The sequence below is a fragment of the Saimiri boliviensis genome, chromosome 8 (genome assembly GCF_048565385.1).
Source record: "Saimiri boliviensis isolate mSaiBol1 chromosome 8, mSaiBol1.pri, whole genome shotgun sequence".
Taxonomy (NCBI): Eukaryota; Metazoa; Chordata; class Mammalia; order Primates; family Cebidae; genus Saimiri; species Saimiri boliviensis.
This window is the reverse complement of record NC_133456.1, coordinates 123,174,902-123,190,930: the sequence shown is the minus strand read 5'-3', so window position 1 is coordinate 123,190,930 and position 16,029 is coordinate 123,174,902. Positions and strand designations below refer to the sequence as shown.

General features: G+C 36.7%; 1 protein-coding gene across 26 annotated transcripts in view; it reads left to right on the top strand.

The window, feature by feature from the left end:
* Positions 1-16,029, top strand: part of ZNF438 (zinc finger protein 438) — a 171,125-nt gene that overhangs the window by 50,015 nt on the left and 105,081 nt on the right. For 20 of the 26 annotated variants that reach the window (XR_012519031.1, XM_074405212.1, XM_074405219.1 and 17 more), the window contains 3 exons: positions 1,896-1,988; positions 3,859-3,917; positions 14,742-14,859. The gene's annotated coding sequence lies outside the window, so the exon portion shown is untranslated. Of the gene's footprint in view, positions 1-1,895; positions 1,989-2,280; positions 3,918-14,741; positions 14,860-16,029 lie in introns of those variants that run through there. The other 6 variants (XM_074405204.1, XM_039478928.2, XM_074405209.1 and 3 more) reach the window with 4 other exon arrangements.

Sequence of the window (16,029 nt, the reverse complement as noted above, 5' to 3'; positions counted from 1 at the left end):
ATATGGATACACTTCAAAAACATTATGCTGAGTAAAATAAGCCAGACATAGGACACCACAAACCGATTCCATTTACTGTTCTAGGTTAGTATATCAGAAGTGTGAGAAAAGATAAAATTTACTATATAGTGACAAAAAGTAGACAAGTTGTTGCATGCAGCTAAGGGTGGGTTGAGATTGATCTGGAGGCAGTACAAGGGAACTTTTTGGAATGATGGTTGTGTTCATATCTTGATTATGGTGTTGATTATATGGATATATAAATTTGTCCAAGCCCACTGAAAAGTACACTTAAAATTTTTATATTTTATTATATGTCAACTATTATCCCAGTAATATTGCTTTAAAAACCCTGGTACACAAGTTTTGGAAGTTATTTTACTAGCAAAAGATTAACTTCTGTCTATGTGTAATGCTAAAACTTAGTCACCCTGAAAAATTCACTTAGATAAATCAGTATATACAATGTACATTAAAAAAATACATGAATTAAAAGTCCTTAAGGAAAGAGAGTAGATGAATTCTCGGTATACTTTCTAGTCTGTAGAAAGTTTACGGACTATAGTTTTTGATATATTTTATATATTAGAATCTTCACACTGATGTATGTTTCCAGTTTCTTAAATTGATGTTCGGTTATACTCTTGAAACTGAAAAGCAGCCAGATAAAATGAAATAATTACAATTGTTTTTGATTTTGCTTTCTTGGTCTTCTTGAGTTGAATTTTATTTCATGTTTTTTTAACTAGAAAAACTATTTAGAAGACATACCAATGTTCTGTAGAATCTATTTTTTCTTTTAGGAATGGATCCCCTAGAGTTTAGCTAAGCACTGGACTGCCCGTCTAGAACCCATGCTTCTCTGCTGCTTTTGCAGCAATGTGTGGCTGTGTGGCTAATGAGAGGTGAATGGTGATGTGTGTAAGGTCACCTCCTTTAAGGCAAGCCACTTACCCTAGACTTTCTCTTTTCCTTTTCTGCTGCCTGGGGTGTTACACCAGTTACAGTAGCCATCTTCGGTTGAGAGTTGTAAACCACGTGGAAGATGGCAGAGCCAACCATCCACAAGTGGTCTTGTGAAACACACCTCCCCTCCCACTCTGTATTTTGACATGAAAAAGAATTCCTTTCTCACTTGAGCTACTTTTGAGTCTCTTTGTTATGGGAGAAAGCTGATACACTAATATAAAATTGAAAGCATTTCAGAGTTTTCAGTTTTTCTTTATACTGTTTGGCTATATTCTCTCTATATTGGCATTGTATTCTCAATTAAAATAATTTTTAAAATTGCATATGATTGCATGCCAAGAGTTCCTTTTTGATTATTTAGGAGAATGTTTTGCAAATTTCAAAGTTACTTTTAAACTTTTGGTAGTCATTCTTAATGGTATGATATTAATATATGGAATTCTGCTCTTCTAGATTTTTATGGTTGTATTTCTGGACCAGCTTATGATCAGTTTTGGTAAAGTTACATAGACCTTTTTAAAGAAGTTTTATTTATAAAATACCTAAATACCTATTATGTTTTTGAACTTTATTTTTTTTTGTCTGATCTCTCAGAGACCGAAAGTTGTAAATCACTGATCTCTCCCATTAATTTTAATTCTTATATTTCTCTCAGGTTTTGTTTTGGTGTGTGTGTTAATGTGTTATTTACTGTCAACATTGCAATTGAGGATTATACCTTTTTTCAGAGTAATATGACTTCTTTATTTATTTATTTTTTCCATTAAATAAAAGGTCTTGCTTTGACAGCCAGGCTAGAGTGCAGAGGCACAATCGTAGCTCATTGCAGCTTCCAAATTCTAAGGCCCAAGTTGGTGATTCTTGTGGCTAGCTGGGACTATAGACATGGCACCACACCTCTAATTTTTGTTTTTAATTTTTTATAGAGACGGAGCTTTGCTATATTGCCCAAGCTGGTCTTGAACTTCTGGCCTAAAGTGATCCTTCTGGCTTAGCCTCCCAAGGTGCTGGGATTACAGGTATGTGCCATGGCACTCAGCCATGACTTTCTAATTTATGACTTGAGTTTTTTGTTCTGTTTGAACTGGCATTGGTATTGCTACCTTAGTTTATATTTCTCTATGAATCTGTACTTCCTGTTATATTTACACTTTCTTTGTCATTACTTTTAGGTATGTTTCCTAAAAGTAGAACATAGTTGGATTTTGTTTTTTTAACCTAAAAAGAACGTCTCTTAACAAATATTTAATGCATTTAAATTTGTTTCCAAATTGTTCTAATTGATTTTACTTTATTGATCTTCCTTTCAGCTTTCTATTTGAAATTCTTCTTTGTTTTCATTATATTTTGGATTTTTTGCTGTTTTGATTTAAAGTTTTACGTTTAATTTGATTTTCATTTTTAACTTATGGTTCACCTAAGAGGCTTTGAAATCTATTAAAGATTACTTTAAAGGTTTTTTTTTTAAGCTTTAAATTTATATGATAACCTATCATTAACAGGCAAGAATAGGATGGTGTCTCTTGATTTCCCTCAGTGTTAAATGAGACATTTAATATGTTTTTACTTACCTGCTTCTCTATTTTCATTAAAATGGTCTAAGATTTTTTAATTCAGACTATTACTAAATTATAATTTTAAATAATTTATACACTTTTTAAATTAACTTTTACATGGGCATAAAGATTATGAAAACCCTAAGGTGTCACAACCTTAAATTAATTTCTACTTTTTCAAGTATATTCCGAAAGGAATCTTAAGCCATCAAAATTAAACTCTGATATCGTATTATTCATTATTTTCTTGATTTATTTTTATATTATATCTTTAAAAGGTACCATTTTCATTTTTCCTGTTGTCCACATTCAGACTATTTCTTTGCTCATTAGACTAGGAGAAAAGAAATGGAAATAGTCAGATTTGAAATTAAGATACCAAGTTATGTATTCGATATTTGCTATAGCAAAGTCTAAGGTCTGGAACATGTTTAGGATGATTGGATTAATAGATTTTATGGTGGTGGATTTTATGGGGAGAATTACCCGTTATTTAGTAGATTTGTAAGCTTGTTTTCTAAGATGTTCCTGTCAATTACTGCATCAGGTAACACAGGGCCTGGCACTTAGATTCTCATTAATATTTGTTCAGTGACAGAAGCTGTCCTCTGTTGCTCTTGAGTCTCTAACAGACTGTTTTCCCCATCTTGAATGTGCCTAGTCATCTAACCTCCTCTCAAAGGGACACCAACTTCATTCTCTCTGTATAATGAGGGATCTTGTAAGGGGCTCTCCTAGTTTTTTCAGAACATGCTTGAGGACCATATAGGGAAGCAGGGTCTTAGAGGACACTCAGTCTTGTCTTGGAAACAGTGGAGAAGGAAGTATAGCAGTTGCTAGGGGTAATACTATATCTTTAAGAAAACAATGCTGTTGCTAAGTTATTTTTAGACATGGAAGGCTTCTCTCTTTTTTTTTTTTTTTTTTAGTGCATGATTATGTAGCTAGACTACCAAGAGGTGGGGAGTGAAGTGAAGCTGAGAACAGCCTCTCCAGGATTATCAGGTCAGGGTGAAGTTCTTGGCAAGAGACTCGGAGTTAGTGTGGCGTTCTGGAAAGCACATGGGCTGAGGAGACAGGAGACCTTTATTCTAGTTTTGGGTTTCTGTTGTTGTTTGTGACTGTGGCAAAAACCATTTAACTTTTGTGAGTCTGAGGCTAGATTTATTAAATGAGGAATCTGACTCAAAGATCCTTTCTAACTTTAAAATTCTATGACTGACCAGAGGACCAGGGTAGAACATGGAGGTTTCTACTTATCAAGCATTTCTATTTTTAATATCATTTTGTAAAGTCAAGAAGAATAAATCATTTATCTTACTGCTTTGAATAGGAGGATTAGAAGAAGGAATCATATGTGGCTCACGTGTTTATGTTCTGACTTCACATGAGGTAAGTGGCATGACACGTGTTGTAATCGATTGTCTATATGGTAACACATGGAAATAATCCGGTACTAGAATGACTCAGAGGAATGTTTGTTGTTGTTGTTGTTTGTTCTGTTTTTGTTTTCTTGAGATAAGATTTCACTCCATCACCCAGGCTGGCGTGCAATGGCTTGATCAGAGCTTACTGCAGCCTTGAACTCTCAGGCTAAGAAAGTGATCCTCCCACCTCAGTCCCCTGACTAGTTGGGACTACAGACATGCATCACCATCCTTGGCTAATTTTTTAAAGTTTTTTTTTATAGAGACAGGGTCTCCCTGTCTTACACAGGCTGGTCTCAAACTCCTAGTTTCAAGCAATCCTCCTACCTTGGCCTCCCAAAATGTTGGGATTACAGGCCTGAGCACCTGCGCCTAGCCAGGAATGTTAAATCACCATTTTTTCCTGCAGAAAACTTGACAAAAATATTTATCTAGATTCCCAGAAGTTTATCACCTTTTCCACTGGGATATGTGTGTTTCTCAAAATTGAGGATACTGGGTGGTGGGCCTGTTGTGTGGTATCAGTCAGCCATCAGGCTGCAGGTCACGCTGAACATCCTTCATTGAACTCCCAAGTGGTGAAAAGGTTGCTGGCACCAAAGTTGTGTTTTACAAGGGCAGTAATAGGATGCTGCCCGAGCTGGCTATATGTCATAAGTCGAGCTGGGCATGATCACATGCAGGGTGGGCAGAGACAGTTTTCAAATAATGAGCATGTCACAGTTGTGAAGAGCTGGGGAAGAGTGCTGACTGAATAAAATCTATGTAGCAGTCAAAGAGTGACCCTTTTTGAAGAAAGGCTTTGTTCTGCCCAGATTCTGGACGAAGAGCCACCAACAAAGGCTCCATCCAGAGCAGCACAGAAAAGACTGGACAGTGGACGTTGGCTGCTTTTCTTCTCTGTAGTCATCACGTTGAGAACTAAAAAATAGTTGAAAAGTTTTATTTCCCTCTCTATCAAGAGCTTCCAGGGATGGGAGAGAGTTGTTTCATTTCAGAAACGTGTTTTGTTTTAGTAAACACATATGAATTGAATAAATGCATATAAATTGAATTTGAATGCAATACAATTCAAAATAAATTAGAAATGTGAATTTAAAAATGTGTATGATAGGCTTTTAAGTGCCACTGCGTCGCAGGCCCTGGTTAGTGACGCAGAGATCAATATTCAGTAAATTCTCCCCTCAGGAACTTGAGTAAGACCAACCAATAAATGGCTAATACTTAATATGTTTCATTCAGTTTTTGTGGAGAATCTACCCTATGCAAGGCAATAGGACTTACAAAGTAAGACAGAGAAGATCAAGTCTCTGTTCTCAAGGCATTTACAGTCCTGAGGGATATGAGTGACTAGGTAACTAGAGTGCCAGGTACATGGGGGCATACAACAGAGAATAACAGAATGTGTGGGCGTGAATAATGCAGGTGACATGAATGTGTCCTGAGATTAGAATGAAGCAGACTCAGGGTGTCTATACTTCCAGATTTTTAGAGTGTTTAAGTCTTCTAGAACTACAGAGTTAACTACTGGAGAAAACATTCTTGTATGTTTTTATAGGTATTAATGAGTCCAGCTATGGACTCATTAATACCTATAAAGCATCTGGGAGGAAAAAATAATACCTATAAAGCATCTGGGAGGAAAAAAAAATAGTTGATACATGTGCTTTCTGTTTTCAGCTGATGATGAAGATGATTGGATCCCCCTCTACCTACAAATTATGTCTAAAATTTGAAATTTGAAATTATAGAGCGATACCTTTTGATCAAATGTTTTTCCCTTTCAAGTTACAGTAGAAGTCTTTCTTGAACTTAAAGTCTATTTAAAAGAGATTGCATGGCCTCCCACAGTCATTGAATCCCATGGCTCTTTGAGGTAGGGATTTCCTATTCAGCCCAGTGTCCTCCTGTTCAAGTACGAGGCTGCTTTCTGTCTCTCTTATTAATGAAGTGTTGGTCTTTTTTGACAATAGTAGAGACCTGTAATTTATTTTAAGCTGGATTTGTAAATTGAAAGGGCCCAGGCTGAGTCTGGCCCATGTTGCATGTGGCTTACCTCCATGACCGAGCCAGAAAAGGCCCACTATTTGCTGTTTTTAGGGAGTTAGTAAGCGCTTTTATGATATAGTTTATACACATTTTATTGGCTAAAAGCTAGATGATCTGAAGGAAAAAAGAATAGGATACAAAAGTCAAAGTTCTGGCTGTGAACTAAAAGAAAAGTTAAAAATATAAAAACCAGCACAAATGGTACAAACAAGAATTAGAAATTAGGAAGAGCCTAGAAGGAGAGGTTTTTAATTATAGTACCCCTTAAGACATCTGAAATTGTTACAATGATTTTAAATAGGCAAACTTTTGGTCTTCAAAAGAATCAAGGGCTCTAACTTCTGTGTGTAGTTTATTAAATGTAAACACATAACAAAATTTAAGGGGAAAAGGTAATCTTTTTATGTGAAACTGTTTTGATTTATGGCTTCCCAGACTTTGAGAGCCTTTTTGCACCTTGATTAATATACTGAGTGGTTTTAAAAACTTAATAAAATTGTTGAGGGGGTTGTGGCATTAGCAGATATTTTTAATATAGCAATTGGGAATATCATTAAGAAGATTATTTAAACAGTTTGTAATATAAGCCTTGAATAGTATTACTAAATAAAGAAAATAAGGTTTTAGAAAGAACATGTTAACTGCAAAAAAATTAAACTTTTTTCATGTATTACTGAAATCAACTATGGAATTGAAGAAACTAAGATTTTTCTTTTTAAAATAAAATTATTTACAGTGAAAATTCATAATGGTTTCTCTTTGTTAAAAAACAAAAAGCATTTATAGCTCAGGCTAAAGTTCCATTTGACCACCAACCTTCTGTCTCCCCAGAGATCATCATTTTGCTACTTAGTCTTCCAAATTGTCTTCTAAATATTTTTATGCACAGATGTATATGCTTTTTTTGGATGTTTAAAAAAACACAGAATGTTGATTGCTGGCTCATTTTAAATATGGCCTTCCATTGTTATGTTTTAGTTTTAATACTTCTGCAGTATTACTAATAGCAGCTGACATTTATTATTGAGTAGTTACTATGGGCTAGGCTGGATGCTTAGCATTTTTCATATAATTTAGCTTCATAATCATAATAACCTTCGGAAGTAAAATAGTTGATTTTATATGAATAAAATTCCATGTTCAATATACCTTTCATTTACAGTAAATTATTAATGCCAGTAGTATAGCATTCTTTAATAAGACTTCAATACCAAAACATTTGAAATGATTTTTAAAAATTGCTGAGACTGGAACTGCCAGTCTGTTACATTTTTTATTCTTGTGCAGTTGGCCTTTACCAGGTCCTCGGAGTCAGGTGTCTGCTTGCTCAACCAGAAAGCTGAGGTTATGAGGGTGATTCTTGCTCAACTTTTAGGAATGAAGTGGTAGTATGTGTCCTATTTGACTGATTTTAAATGAGGAACAGACAACCCCAGACATTTCCTCACTACTTAATGGTTTGAAAAGCCTATGCCTGTGGTGCTGTCCATTTTGGGGACAGTTATAGGATACAAGACTGACATTGAAGGAGGTTCCCTTTCGAAAGAAGTCTTTCTTTTGCCCTTAGTCATATTGGTATGAGGAAATAAAGGCTGCTGCCATAGAACTCCAAGAATTTTTATGGGAATTGGTAGAAAGGGAGTGATATTGGGTAGGTTGAGAGAAAAAAAATTGTGCTTATGTATACACTGATTTAGGAGTTTGGATGAGGATATTTTCCCCGTTTCATGACAAAGTAAAGAGCTTTTAGTGAATAGCTCTCAGAAAGTTTTAAATCTCAGCTCTGCTGCTTAACTAGCTGTGTGACTTTGAGTAGGTACTTGACATTGTTTTAATCAAAATATTCAGTTCATCCAGCTGTAGGGTTGAAATTACCTAAAGTATGTTAGACATTGCTAAGTGCTATGTAAATGTTTCAGTATTAGGTGGTATTCTTACCATTTTCATTATCGTTAACTGTTGTCAAAATCTCCTATAGTTCATCTCTATACTATAGACAACCTACTAGCTTCTATCCTATATTACTTGAGAAAGGTTACTATATTAGGGTTTTGTTATTTTCAGAAAAGAAAAAGAGATCCTATCACCTCTTTTAACATTTAACAAATATTGAAGGCCTAATATATTTCAGTCAACATTTCTTCTGGCCGAATGCTAATAAAGAAAAGATCATTTATATTAATAGTAACTCTGGAGGAGAGGAGAAGGTCCCAATAAATACCATTTGCCAAAGGTCCCAGTAAATAGCATTTCATTGTCATTATTAGTCTTCATAGGCATTTTTAATCTTTTTTGTCTTCAAGATTTGAAAAAGCGTTAATTATTAATATCTGTCCACTTAGGCAAGTATTTGTAAGTAAATGAGTTTGTAAATGGTTATGATGAGACATTGATAGAAAACAATAAAAGTTTACCTTCCTTTGGTTTGGTTTTGGTTATAATACTTTATTTTGAAGTCACAAATAACATTTAATGGGAGTTTGAGGATTTTATGTTTAATAGGATGGAACATGGGTTGAAAACGTTAAGAAGTGCTCATTTCCAGAATAAGTGTCATGAAATTTTCAGCTGAGGAGACTGAACTCCACTGAGCTTGCATTTGGTGTACTTCAGGGTCCACATTCTAATGGGGAACTGATTCTTGCTGGAAACCCAGTCAGAAGTCTGGTTTATTCTGGGTTTGTTTAAAATTTTCTTCCCCACTGTTTTGCTGTATTTTCCTAACATACGTGTTACAGAAATTCAAAATTCATGGAAAGAATGAGCACCTTTAGCTTCTTACAGTGTCATGAGACTGCATATTGTGATCCAGTGTTCGAGAAATTAAACATCAGTTGTTTAAGACAACTAGGATGTCTACAGTTTAAATCTCATTTACTGTTTTTTAGCGATATGCCATTTAGTATATGAAAACACTGTGGGTATAGGCTGTTCCTTAAAGCAGACTGTGTGTGCTTTGAAGGGGGCACTTTGCTAGGGGAAAAAAAAATCTTTTTTGTTCCCTCTTCTAGAGAGTTCTGAAAGTCTGTCCTTTTCACTTTCATTGGCAGTTGTTCCTTGTCATCTCCATATTCTTTCATTTATTTTTTGACTTACTCTGTGGCAAACCATCTCTATCCTGAAGTTAGACCAATGAAAAAATCTTATTTCAAAGTGACCCATGAAATTCCATTCCGTAGTTTAAATGTGTCACATTGGAAATACCACCTTTTTCTCCACTGTATTTTGTTACCCTAATCCATGCCCTCACTATCTGATGACTGTGTGTGTATTTTTAAAGTGAATATCTCTCAGACTCACTGGTTTGTGGAAACTGAGCATTTCCCTGTTACCCACAGGCAGCTGTGGTAAGTGTGTCTTGTTTTCTTCAGATCCCAATCACGGGTTTCTAAAGGTACCTAAGATCTGTACAGTCACATCTGCTTTTCCAAGTAACAGCTAGAAATATTTTACCTTGCCTTCATTATAGCTAGGCTATAATAAAGTTTACTATCAGAGGCCAGGCGCAGTGGCTCACCCCTGTAATCCTAGCAATTTGGGGGCTGAGGTAGGTGGATCACCTGAGGTCAGGAGTTCAAGACCATCCTGACCAACATGGAGAAACCCCCATATCTACTAAAAATACAAAATTAGCTGGGCACGGTGGTGCATGCTTGTAATCTCAGCTATTCAGGAGGCTGAGGCAGGAGGATTGCTTGAACCTGGGAGCTGGAGATTGCAGTGAGCCGAGATCACCCACTGCACTCCAGCCTGGGCAACAAGAGCAAAACCCTGTCTCAGAAAAAAAAAAAAAAAAAAAAAAAAAAAAATATAATCAGTTAAATTCTCTAAGCTTCTGGCTTGGAATATTGAAGAAACTTTTACAGAGAGTAGATAAAGGATGGAGTAAGAATTTCTGATTCAACTGTGTGTTATTTATTGTGGAAAGAATGCTTTCCCTACAGACTGACTAGGAACAAGATGTTTAAACATAAGCCAGGGTGGAGACCTATTTGTTTGGTCAGCTTTATAGGAGCCATGTTTCCCTACTTAGGATGAGCTTGCCAATCGTCCCATCCTCCTACCCCTGCCTGATTCTTCAAGTGTCTTTGGAATTTTTAGGCAGTGATACAGTATATATGTAGTAATTAGGCTAGAGGCTGTTTTGTGGAGCAGCATGATTTTATCATGCTGTTATAAATTTATGCTGTGCCGTGTGTGTGTGTGTGTGTGTGTGTGTGTGTGTGTGTGTGTGTGTGTAAAATGTCTTTTCCCCCCCTTTTTCTCAATCCCTCTTTGCTCTTGGCTTGAATATTCATATAACTGGGCGGCAGCAGGACTTCATTTATCACAGGCAGTGGGAGGGGGTACAGAGATATGAAAGGGTTACTGTTCACATTTCCTGTGTAATTCCCTCTGATCTTACTGAGCTGTAATTCCTTTCTTGATGTTAAACATTCCCAGGCTCCAATAACCCTCTGGCCTGCTTGCACTGGCCAAGTTTGTCCCAGGTGATCATGTAGGCGTACCTCCTGTTTTTAAGACAAGAAATTGCTCCTTCCTTGATGAGATAGGCTAAATATTCATTCCTTTGCAGCCCCAGAAGAAATCCCTTTACTTTAAAACAACAACAGAGCAGTAACGTATTAATTTTAAAATTAAAATTTGGCAATATTGTTGTCAGGTTAATTTTGTAGATTTTTTTAATCTATTCAGTCACGGTTTAGTGAGTTTCTGGTTGAATGAAACCCTATGGACATATTAAAGATTACATCCTTTCTTTTTAAAAACGCACTATAAAAATGGGTTTTGGTTCTGAAAGGATAAATTTTGACCTTACCATCTCATTTTTAGCCTACTTCATCAGTAGTTCCTTTTAAGTTGCCTCAGATACAAAGCAGCTTAGCTGAAACTACAATGTTTTTGCTTTTCTTTATTAGCTCTCAGAAGTTTATAGTTGAGCATTGGGGAGATACTTCCTTCCTTTTTCTCTGGTTTTAAAAATATATACTAGCTCATTTTCCCCCCACAATTTAAAATACATAAATGTTTGTGGTTGACAAAAAGGCTTTCTATTTTTGCCTTTTCCTCAAAAGTTTTAGAAGACAATATTAGGCCGTGAAGCGTAAGAATGATTTAGCAGCTGTTTATGAATTTACAGGGACAAGGAGTACTTTTGCCAACACTGCCTTAATCTCAGGTAAAGAGCTTTTGTTTGGACAAGGCTCCAAGGGTAAGTTTACTCTTACTGCTTATAGCACCTCTCTGTATCTTTCAGTCAACAACTTGGGCACCTAGGGGCTTGGGGACTGAAATGAAACAGTGTCTCTTTGAAGGAGTTTCTAGGATAATTTTAAGTTTGCTAGTGTTTAGGCAAAGTAAACTGTCTGCATTGCTCTAAGCAATGAGATAAAATATTTTTAGTGTCCCTTAACTGTCTGGAATACAGTTTTACAGGGAGGTGGGTAGATGAATTTTTGGATTAGTTCTGTTTAAATCTGCTTTAGAGAGCCAACATGAGTTGCTGATATTAATCATTCACCTTCGGTTCTCCAGTGCCTAATACAGAGCCTGTGACACAATAGGTTTTCATTTTCTTTTTCTTTTCTTTTCTTTTTTTTTTTTTGAAGACGGGAGCTCACTTGGTCACCCAGACTATAGTACAGTGGCAATGATCATAGCGCACTATAGCCCCAAACTCCTGGGCTCAAGTGATCCTCCCACCTCAGCCTCCTGAGTACCCAGGATTACAGGCAAATGCCACCAAGCCCTGCTAATTTTTTTATTTTGTAGAGACAGGGTCTTGCTATATTGCCCAGGATGGTCTAGAACTCCTGTCCTTAAGTGATTCTCCCACTTTGGCATCCAAAGTGCTTGGTAATTGTAGGTAGTGGGTTTTCAATAATGGTTTGTTAAATGAATAAGACTCCTGGATTACTTTTGTAGATTCTATTTTTTTTTTAACAACATTCCTAATAGTAAAGAGTGATGCATTCAGTACGTACATCTTTTTTTACATAGAGTAGATAAAGGATGTAGTAAGAACTTCTGATTCGATTGTGTGTTATTGTGACAAGAGTTGACAAAGTATTGGGTACTATAAAGCACTGAATACTCATGTCACTCAACAAATAACTTGCAGAATGCTAAACAGCATTTTTCCTGGTTTTGTGGGCTCTCCAGAGATGTGCACCACCTTGTCCCTGCCATCTAAAGTGTCCTAGACTTCTCAATGAACAGGATATGTAGACTAATCAAGTTAAACAGCAACCTAAAGTAATATCAATTTAAAATTTAAAATCATTTCAACTTTTATTTTAGATTCAGGGGGTACATGTGCAGATTTGGTACATGGGTATATTATGTAATGCTGAGGTTTAGGGTATAAATGATCCTGTCACCTAGGTACTCAGCATAGCACCCAATAGTTACTTTTTCAACTCTTGCCTCCCTACTTCCTCTCTCCTTCCTCTAGTAGTCCCCAGGGTGTATAGCTTCCATCTTTGTGCCCATGTGTATTAATGTCTCAATCCCACTTTTTTTTTTTTTGAGACGGAGTTTCACTCTTGTTACCCAGGCTGGAGTGCAATGGCGATCTTGGCTCACCGCAACCTCCGCCTCCTGGGTTCAGGCAATTCTCCTGCCTCAGCCTCCTGAGTAGCTGGGATTACAGGCAGGCACCACCATGCCCAGCTGATTTTTTGTATTTCTAGTAGAGACAGGGTTTCACCATGTTGACCAGGATGGTCTCCATCTCTTGACCTCGTGATCCACCCGCCTCGGCCTCCCAAAGTGTTGGGATTACAGGTGTGAGCCGCCGTGCCCGGCCATTCCCACTTCTAAGTAAGGACATGCGGTACTTAGTTTTCCATTCCTGAGTTAATTCACTTAGGATAATGGCCTCCAGCTGCATCCATGTTGCTGCCAAGGACATTTGTTTTATGGCTGCATAGTATTCCATGATGTATATATACCACATTTTCTTTGGTGAACATCTTGGTTGATTCCATGTCTTTGCTATTGTGCATAGTGCTGTCATGAACTAGGAGTTCATGTGCCTTTTTTATAGAACCATTTTTTTTCCTTTATGTATATACCCAGTAATGGGATTTCTGGGTTGAATGGAGCTCTGTTTTTAAGTTCTTTGAGAACTCTCCAAACTGCTGTCCTCAGTGGCTGAACTAATTTACATTCCCACCAACAGTGTGTAAGTGTTTCCTTTTCTCTGCAGCCTCACCAGCATCTGTTACTTTTTGATTTTTTAATACTAGCCATTCTGACTGGTATGAGATGGTATCCCATTTTGGTTTTGATTTGCATTTCTCTGATGATTAGTGGTGTTGAGCTTTTTTTATATATATATTCTTTGTCTGCTTTTAAGTATTCTTTTGCGAAGTGTTTGTTCATGTCCTTTGCCTACTTTTTAATGGGGTTATTTGCTTGTTGAATTGCTTAAGTTCCTTATAGATTCTGGATATTAGACCTTTGTTGGATGTGTAGTTTTTGAATATTTTCTCCCATTCTGTAAGGTCTGTTTATGCTGTTGATGGTTTCTTCTGCTGTGCAAAAAGCTCTTTAGTTTAATTAGGTCTCACTTGTCAATTTTTTTGGTACAATTGCTTTTGAAGTCTTAGCTACAAATTCCTTGCCAAGGCCAATGTCCAGAATGGTATTTCCTAGTTTTTTTTTCTAGGATTTTTATAGTTTGAGGTCATTGTTCCATATGTGTGTGATTGTGTGCATGTCTACAAATATTACCCTCATCCTTCCTGTTAATCTGCAATGGTAGATCCTGTTGAGAGTCCTTTTGTCATTGGTTAATTTCCTCACAACATTCTGTGCCCAAGTCCTTAGGTAAGCTATACCTGGCTAACCTAGCCTTTTATTCTATGCTTGGTCATAGAAAAAAAAGACTATATTTAGTCATCGATTAAAGATAGTCTGTTAACATTTCCTAAAACTAATAACCACATTCGTTGTTCTCATAATAGAAAAACACTTATATTTTCCCTCAAGAATTAACTGTTTCTAGGAAAAGCCCTAAATCCTAATGATAGTCAATCAACAAATACTTGCAGAATGCCAGTGCAAACAGTATTGTGCCTGGTATTGTGGGCTCTCCAGAGATGTGCACCACCTTGTTCCTGCCATCTGAAGTGTCCTAGACTTCTCAACGAACAGGATATGTACACCAATCAAGTTAAATAGCAACCTAAAGTATGTTAAGTATGGTTATAAGCTAAGCAAGAGGCATGGACAAGAATCAAGAAGCTCAAAGGAAGGAGAAATCATTTTTGCTTGAATTAGAGAGTGGTACAAGATTTAATGGAAGTTTGAATAGGGCATTAAATAAATAGTTGGGGTTTGAGTACAAGGAGTAAGGCTATCTGACATTTATAAGCAAGGGTGACAGTTGTCACACTTGCTGGCGCTAGCAGCAATGAAGAAACAACCAAAAAAAAAAGTGCTTAAGTGCATGGTGGAAACTTTTCTTCATCAGTGACTTAATTGTTCCTGTTTTCTCCTGAAGTAGAATTTCAGAAAAGCTTCCACCTAGGACATACAGCAGCTATTTTAGTTCCTATAAGGCTCACCTCAGTAGGAAATCCTCCCAGACTTTTCACCCAAGTAAAATTTCAGCAGGAAGACAGGAATAAGATATACTGAAAAGTTATTGCTCATGACTACAGTTTGGTAATAAAGGCCTGATTCAATCTCATTGGCAATTTTTTTTTTTTTTTTTTTTTTTTTTTTGAGACAGAGTCTCCTTCTGTCCCCCAGGCTAGAATGCAGTGGTGCGATCTCGGCTCCCTGTTACCTCTGCTGCCCGGGTTCCAGTGATTCTCCTGCCACAGCCTTCAGAGTAGCTGGGATTACAGGTACCTGTCACCGTGCCCATCTCATTTTTGTAGTTTTTAGTAGAGGTGGGGTTTTACCATCTTAGCCAGGCTGGTCTTGAGCTCCTGACCTCCTGATCCACCCACCTTGGCGTCCCAAAATGCTGGGATTATAGGCGTGAGCTACCACGCCTGGCCTCATTGGCAAATTTAATAGCGCTCATTGCTGAGTTTTATCTTGATTTGTGAATCCTAACATATAAGGAGATATTTCTAAATTCACTATTTTTCTACACATAGGTGGCTATTGATATTTATCACTGTAGGTAAATATCATAATTTTATAGCAGTTTCTGTTAACCTCTTAAAGTTTCTTTTTATTTCTTTTTTTTTTTTTTTTTTTTTTTTTTGAGGTAGAGTTTTGCTCTTGTCGCCTAGGCTGGACTGCAGTGACTCGATCTCACCTCACTGCAACCTCTGCCTCCCAGGTTCAAATGATTCTCCTGCTTCAGCCTCCTGAGAAGCTGGGATTATAGGGATCCACCACCATGCCCAACTAATATTTCCATTTTTGGTAGAGACAGGGTTTCACCATGTTGGCCAGGCTGGTCTCGAACGCCTGACCTCAGGTGATCTACCTGCCTTGGCTTCCCAAAGTGTTGGGATTACAGGTGTGAGCCACCGTGCCTAGTCAGTCTCTTAAAGTTTCTTTTACATTAAAGCATTTACTAGTATTACAAACTATTTTAATCCTATTTTTTGTTTTGTAAAGCAGATTTTACATTGAATAGAATCTATATTGAGACTCTGATTATATTTACTTATTAAAAGCAAACCCATTAGTGCATTTAATTTTGAAGTCAAACATCTGTCTAGTTTTATTCTTTATTATATAGCTAAAGGAAAAATAATGCCGCACAGAAATGCAACTAGTTTTTCCAACATAGTAAAGTTAGAATCTTGAGACAGTCTACTCACTTTATTTTTATTTTATTTTTTAGTCTTTTGGCCAGTAGCAAATTGATGTGGCCTTGTGCATGATTCTGAATATCCACCCTTGTTCAGCTGTATGAATTGCTGCCAGTGTGACAATAAACTGGAAGCTATATCCAACTTGCTTTGCCCACTATATTTTTGTAAAGATCTATATTCTTTCAAGATACTACTAAGTGATCCATGATTAAATGTTTTGGTGGTCTGCTAATTTTAGGA